The sequence below is a fragment of the Dermatophagoides pteronyssinus genome, unplaced genomic scaffold, assembly GCF_027571235.1.
Source record: "Dermatophagoides pteronyssinus isolate colony J.1.1.1.1 unplaced genomic scaffold, Derpt_VIB-CSIC_2022.12 sq0009, whole genome shotgun sequence".
Taxonomy (NCBI): domain Eukaryota; kingdom Metazoa; phylum Arthropoda; class Arachnida; order Sarcoptiformes; family Pyroglyphidae; genus Dermatophagoides; species Dermatophagoides pteronyssinus.
In genome coordinates, this window is record NW_027461533.1 from 1,051,111 (window position 1) to 1,058,919 (window position 7,809).

General features: G+C 28.5%; 1 long non-coding RNA gene across 1 annotated transcript; it reads left to right on the forward strand.

Annotated features, from left to right (window-relative positions):
- The first annotated feature begins 6,604 nt into the window (after nt 1-6,604).
- LOC142645341 (uncharacterized) lies at nt 6,605-7,809 on the forward strand. Its single transcript, XR_012846506.1, has 2 exons — nt 6,605-7,254; nt 7,337-7,809. It is a non-coding gene; the product is annotated as an uncharacterized LOC142645341 (long non-coding RNA).

The window sequence follows — 7,809 nt, forward strand, 5'->3', positions numbered from 1 at the left end:
CGGTTATTTGGTTTTTCTGTTTTTCGGTTTTTCTGCTTTTTGGCTTTTTTGGTTATTGTCACCGATGATAAATTATCGATTTTCTATTCGGATATTTTTGTTTTTTACCTGAAGAAGATTAATTTCTTTATCAAACATAGGCATATTTTTTTTCTTGTTGGTGGCCCTTTGGAAAAAATTGTCCTGTATTTTCTCTGTAAAAATCTTCAAAAGTTCATCATCATTGATGATGCATATGGATCAGGTCATCAATTACAGGTGAAATTTTTTTTTCTTTTTTTTCACTTTACTTACTTTACTGATCTCATCTCATCATATCGATGTTGATGATGATGCTATTTTAATACCTAACAGTATTTTTTTCAACGAAAAAAAAATGTGAAAATTCCAAAAAAGCTTTCACTTGACACCATACCTGCACACACACTGTAAATGAAGCAAACGAAAAAAAGAGAAGTGAAAAAATCAAGCAAGAAAAAAAATTCGCACCGGCTAACGAGAATGTTGTTGATATGGATGACGGTTATTTTATTTTTTTCAACAAGTTTAAATCTATGTGACTGACCACCACCACCACCACCACCACCATCATGATGTGCTAAAAAAAATCAACGACAAACTTGTTATTTTCATTACATTTTGATCATCATCATCATCATTTTACCATGCCTAGAGGGTATTCATCAATGAAGAACCCAAAATTGAGGTCAAACAATGGTGATACAGATTGATTAAAAATGGCCATCACCGATAATCTACTTTATTTTTTTTCATTTTATCTTTTTTTTTAAAAAAAATGGTGAAATGAAACAACATTCCAAATGGAAAATCAAAATCTAATATGTTTGAACTGAAATCGAATATATTTATAACCGAAGCAAGCAAACAAGCAAAAAGAAAAACTTATCTTTGAGAAAGTGTAGCGATTGGACACTCACACACACACACACACACACACACATTAGATATGCAGATGAAATGAAATAAACATTTTTTTTCGGTCATTTCGGTTGATTTCATTTGCAATCATCATCATCATCATCATCTTGGCCATTTTGGGTCAAAAAAAAAAAAAAAAAATTCATTTAATTTTTTTTTCCACATTGAACATTGTTCAGCCACAAATCACCTTTTGCATAAGCCAAAAATAATTAGATCATTTAGGATAAAATGAAATTTTTGAAATGCAAAAAAAATTGATGGATATCAATTCAGAATGTCCTCCCTTATTGTTTGGTCTGGACAAATATGGAAATTCTTTTATTTTGATGATGATAACAAAGCAAGGAAAAAGAATAAAATATCAGCAAATTGAAAAAAAATCTGGTTCATATCAGGATCATTATGGTTCAACATTTTTTCATCTTCTTTTTCTGGTATAAACCCTTAACCCTTAATGATTATCAAGAAAAAAATTGACATTCAAAAAAAAAAAACTAAAACATATTTGTAAAATTACCTTGTTGATTCGTGTCGTTTGTTGTCTTCTTGTTCTTTTTTCCTTTAACACACAATGGAAAAAAATTAAAAAAAAATGATCTTGATTGTTGTTGTATCCAGGTATATTTCTCTCCCGTTTTGTTTCGTTTCCTCGAATCCTATCGTCTATTCAATCGACAAATGTTTTATTCATTTTGTTATTATTATTATAATCATCATTATCAATGTGAAAAATGAAGAAAAAAAAACGTAATCACTTGTCATTCGTATATACAAAAAACCATTTTTTTTTCAATCATTTTATATATTTAGATCTTGTTTTTTTTTGTTGATCTCCTAAAAATAATAATTCTTAACCTTGATCGATTAAGTCAATGATGAGATCAAATGTGATGTTCATCATTTTTTGGCTGTTATTGTTGTCCCTGATGACATAGGATTTTCACAATCCTAAATCATTAGATGTGATAAATGTCAAGTTCAATCAATGAATAGAATAACGGATATTATGTTCGGTTATAAAGAATCGGATTGAAATCGCCCAAACTTTAATTAAGGAAAGACATCGATAGATAGATAGAGAAAAGGTCATGTTGAAATGACATAGTAACCATCATTGGATGAAAGAAATGGAAAACTTTGAAAGCCATGAAAAAATTATTTGGATTCGATTTTTTTCCTTCAAAAAAAATTTGTTTCGATTATGATTTATTATGGTTTTTTTTTCTTTGTACATTCCAAACGAACACTCTCTGTAAATATCGATGTGTTCTCGATAATGACCCGATATTTTTTTGTTTTCGGGTGCGTCATCCATTTAACGAACGAACGAACGAACATTCAAAAGACAAAAAAGAAAAGGAAAAAGTTTTCGAAAAGAAAAAATATTTCTGTTAGAAATCATAAAAGTTGATGATGAAGATGATGATGATGGCATATTTTGATAAGTGACCCAGGTTGATATAGATTTTTTTTTTCGCTGTTTCTGTTGTCAATGCCAATATATTTATAACTTTTCTTTCAAATTGCTGGTATGGAAATTCATGTCACAAATTTAATTAACCCAAACCGACCAGAAAACAGAAGAAAAATCATAATTTGTTCGAGCAACAAAACAGCGAAAACAAAACGGATATGCCAAATATTTATCGAAAAAAATGAAGGCAAAGAGAAGATGAAGTTTGAAGTTTGAGAGAGACATAGAGATGATCGATTTTCGTGTTTTTCTCCATATGACAACTGGTTTAATATATTTTTTTTTCTTCATTAACATTTACCACCGACACCCACCACCACCACCACCACCCGATCTGACTAGAACGATCCGACCACATAACCGCATAGTCCATACACATATATTGCCACCTACTTAATAAATAAATGAAAAAAGATTGAATCAACTAATCATCATTATCATTATCATTAGTTGAACATCATTGAATTTGAATTATAAACATCAAACGTTGTTGATGATGTCGATGAAATTTATATTTAGATGACATTAATGAAATGATGGCCTAGATGATGATGTTGATGGTATCAATATCAATCTTCAATGATATTCGAATTTGATACAAATTCGTATTCAATTTTCATAAATGGATGAATGAGATAGAGAAACAACGAAATAAGAAAAACATGACTAATTCTAATTACAGATGTTCTACACAACGGTATCTCAATGGTTAATTATGATGACGATAATGAATTTTTTTTTGTTCTACACATGGTATTTACTTCTTTTTTTTTGAACGCTAATGATTTGTTGTTGTTGTTGTTGTAAATAATTAGAATATTTAGCCGGTAAATATTGTCATTTTTTTCGGTGTGTATGAAAATTGATCAGGACAGGTGAATATGAAAAAAAGAGACACGAAAGATAACATAATTCATTTATTTTTATTACCTGTATACAGGTAAGCTCGAATCTTCTGCTTTTTCTATCTAAAATAGTCATCTAACATTTAACAATTGTTTGTTATTACTAATGAGATAGACATAGACATTTTTTGAACAAAACTTTTGTTTGAAACTAAAAAAAATATATAGTTTTCTTTCTTCGCGAGCTGATGATAATGGAACATTTGGACACTACAAATAAGTTTTTCTGTTTCATTCTTTCTTGGTCAAATAATTATTTGAACTAATTTTTTAAAAATTTTCAAAAAATGATTCCAAAAAAAAAACAAAAAAAAAAAAAAAATCATCAGCAAACAAACTAAAATTCAAACTTTCTCCTGTTTGTTGGTCATTTTTTTTTTGTTTTTGGTCACATTACAATCATCATCCAATTTATTTCCTTAAATTTCTTTTTCATTCATTCATTCTTTTTCTTATTGTTTTAATGATGAATTATTTTCTAACATGCAAACGATTATAATAATAATAGAGTGTTAACGGATAGCGGATCATCATCATTTACATCCTAGTGAAAGTTGTAATCGTTGTTGTTGTCGCTGTTATTCAGACAATTACCACGATGATATACATATCATTCACTCGTACAATGATGATGATTATAATTCTGAATTTCACTTGATGATAATCAAGTTGTTAATATCCATAATGATTTACTTATATTTTTTTGTTTCTATTTTCAAGCAACGAAAATGTTATAAAAAAACAACCAACCGACGATTATCACGAGTCAGGATGAACGAAACCTATTTTTCTCCATTTGAAACCGAAAAAAAGTGATGATGTTTCTGCTTTTCTTACACTTTTCATCGTTATGGTTATGCGAAAAAAATTGTTATGCAAGAAAAGTTTTTACTTGTAAATTTTAAAATTTCTATTTTTCATCATTTTGCAAAAAAAAAACGAAAAAGCATGTCCCTTTTGGCAAGAATATTGATGTTGATATGCGTGTAGACCTTTTACATAATTTTATTTGTATTTTGGAAACTGAAATTTTACCTGTGTTTCATTTCATGCTTTTTGGATCTGACACTGACGTCACATGAGAAGCCATATATGAGAAATATCATTTTTTTCAATAAAACTTCCTTATCGATTGAATTGGTTGACATTTCCATCATTTTTAATTGTCAAAAAAATTGATTCAAAATATCAAAATATTTCCCCATTTTTTTTTCTATTTCATTTTCTCAATTTTTTCCCAATGTTTTTTTTTTCTTTCTCGGGGGATGTTTATCATCATAATATTTATCCTGTATGTTTGTTTGTTTATTTTACACAGTGTTTTCAATAATCAAAAAAAATATTTTTCAACAACAACAACAACAAACACTTGAAAGATTTTCTATTTATTTATGTTTAGTGTTGATTGTTGTTACTATGTCGTATTTTCTAAATGCAAATTTTTCTCTGTTTTTATTTATTTATTATATAATCATTAAATGCACAAACATACACAAAACATAAACATAAACAGACAAACAAGTAGTTGAAACTTGCATATAAATATAGACATTTTTTTGGATGAACAAAATCACGAACGAATATCACCAATGAAAAATAAGTGCCGAGGATGTTTGATTTAAAAAAAAAAAACAACGAAATCATCATCAAATTGGATAAAATAATATGATTTTTCTTCTGATCCTACTAATATCGAAGGGATCAATCAATATATAGAGAGAGAAAGATTAAATCTGGATTGATAAATCCAACGAAAATGCAATTATGATTATCATTGTTGTTGATTCTATCTACATAAATTTCCATTTATACATGGCTGTTGTTTCTACTATATTTAATATCTGTATCATCATGATGGTGTGAACAGAAGCTATTTGAAAAAACAATGATCATCAGATCAATTGACTAATTGATCCTATGATAATCAGGGAAACAAAAAAAAAAAATGATATGAAACAAGGATGCAGCCAAAAAAAAGAACAACATCGACAAACAACAATGGATAACTGTATTGATGCTAATCAAATACCTATACCTTTTACAATTAACAATGTATATGTCGATAAACAATTAGAAAAAGAAGAAAAAGGAAAAAATTTATTAATAGCCAACACGCACACACCACTTATGTATGTATGGATAGATTGATGATGATCCAATGATGGACACACAGGTGTTTCATCTTCATCAATGATGATGATGAGAGCGAAACAAAAATTTGATCAACAAAAAAAACATCATTATATATGATTATCATTATTATCATCATTATTTGGTGATTTATACGTTGATAATCGTCAATTTCCTTGCCGTCTGGTGAAACAAAACAGGCTGTTTTCACCTGTAACACAACGAAAAACACGATTAGTTATTTTAGTTAATTTTTTTTGTTTTGTTTCAAATACTTTTGATTTCTGATTTTTGATTTTTTCAGAGTTTAATAATCATTATCTTTCACTATTGTGCATTGAATTTCATTAATTATTGATCCTATTACAAATAAATGATGTTTGTAGATTGTTAAATGAAAAAATATTATCATTGAATCCGATTATAAAACACGATGATGATGGTGTAATGGAAACTGGTTCATATTTTCGGGTTTTTTGGTTTTTTTGCTTTCAAAGTGACCAAAAATTTTCTTCATTTGATACATATTTCAGAAAAAAAAACAACAATGACCAGTGTTATTTTTTTTCAATCAATAAAAAGATAATTTTAACTTTGATAATTTTAATTTAAGATTTTTTTTTTGTAAACAACAACATTGCCTGAAAACAACAAATATCTTATTATTAACTAGCATTGCAAGCCATTGGCCATTGGCTTCGTCTACTACACTGTTAAAAACCGCCTGAGGTTATATCCTCAGAATAAGAAAAACCCGAGGTTATATCCCCAGATTCCGAAAAATCTGAGTTTATATCTTCAGATTATTTTAAATCTGGGGTTATAAACTCATTTCGATTTTAAAATGGGAATATAACAACAAGTAAAAAAATTCGAAAAAAATATTTGAGGATATATCCTCATTTTAAAATCGAAATGAATTTATAACCTCAGATCCAGAATAATTTGAGGTTATATCCCCATTCTGAAATTAAAATGGGGATATAACCTCATATTAAAAATGAACTGAGGATAAAACAAAATTTGTAAAAAAAAGTTCGATATTATATTCCCATTTTAAAATCGAAATGAGTTTATAACCTCAGATTGAAAATAATCTGAGGTTATATCCCCATTTTAAAATCAAACTGAGGATATAACTCCATTTCAAAATCAAACTGAGGTTAAAATGGTGTTGTTTGAAATTCGGAAAAAATGTTCTATGTTATATCCCCATTTCAAAAATCAAACTGAGGATGTATCCTCAGATTCTTTTCAATCTGAGGTTAGAATGGTGTTGTTTGAAATTCGGAAAAAATGTTCTATGTTATATCCCCATTTCAAAATCAAACTGAGGATGTATCCTCAGATTCTTTTCAATCTGAGGTTAGAATGGTGTTGTTTGAAATTCGGAAAAAATGTTCTATGTTATATTCCCATTTCAAAATCAAACTGAGGATGTATCCTCAGATTCTTTTCAATCTGAGGTTAGAATAATGTTGTTTGAAATTCGGAAAAAATGTTCTATGTTATATTCCCATTTCAAAATCAAACTGAGGATATATCCTCAGATTCTTTTCAATCTGAGGTTAAAATGGTGTTGTTTAAAATTCGAATTTAATTTCAAATGATGTAGCATTGTTGAAAGTTGGCGCTGGTGTCATTTGTTTTCATATAATCTAATTGGTAGAACAATAATTCCTCAAATGCTCGAGCACATTCAATGTTTGATTCATTCGCAACATAGCTTCCAACTAACATGGTGCATTTTTGGCTACTCAAACCGTGTATATTTTTTTCGGGCTATCTTTATATTGAATAATTGTAATTGATATTTCATTTTAATCTTTATTTTAGCGTAAATATCCATCGGATAAACGCTTTTTAATAAAATTATTATTATTAGTGTATATTTTTTTCGTTTTCAAAAATGGTTTGAATTTATCTGGCAACCAGTTCGTTGATTTCTTTCGAAACAAGTGAAAACTGATCAATTATCAAGAAAAACTTCGAAGGCGATAATAATGATATTGATGTCGCTCACTTGGCCATGGTCTCATTGAAATCTAAAACGGTGCACCACTTCACGCTCAAGCTTCCTCACGCTTGTCAATATCCAGAATACGCAAACTGATCTTGAAGAGATTGCCGAATCGAAAGAATAAAAAGGATGTCATATCTACGATGTCTCGATTTGGTTAAAGGAATGTACTTTTGTAATGGAAACAAAGAATCGTTAATTGAAGTTGGTTCAACCAATCAAATGAAGACCGAAAGCCTAGATTTCTTTGAATTGTTTTTTATGTTTTTGTTTTACAATGCTAATGATGATTATAAAACTTATTTTTTAAACTTTTCAATAAATTTTTTAAAACCTCA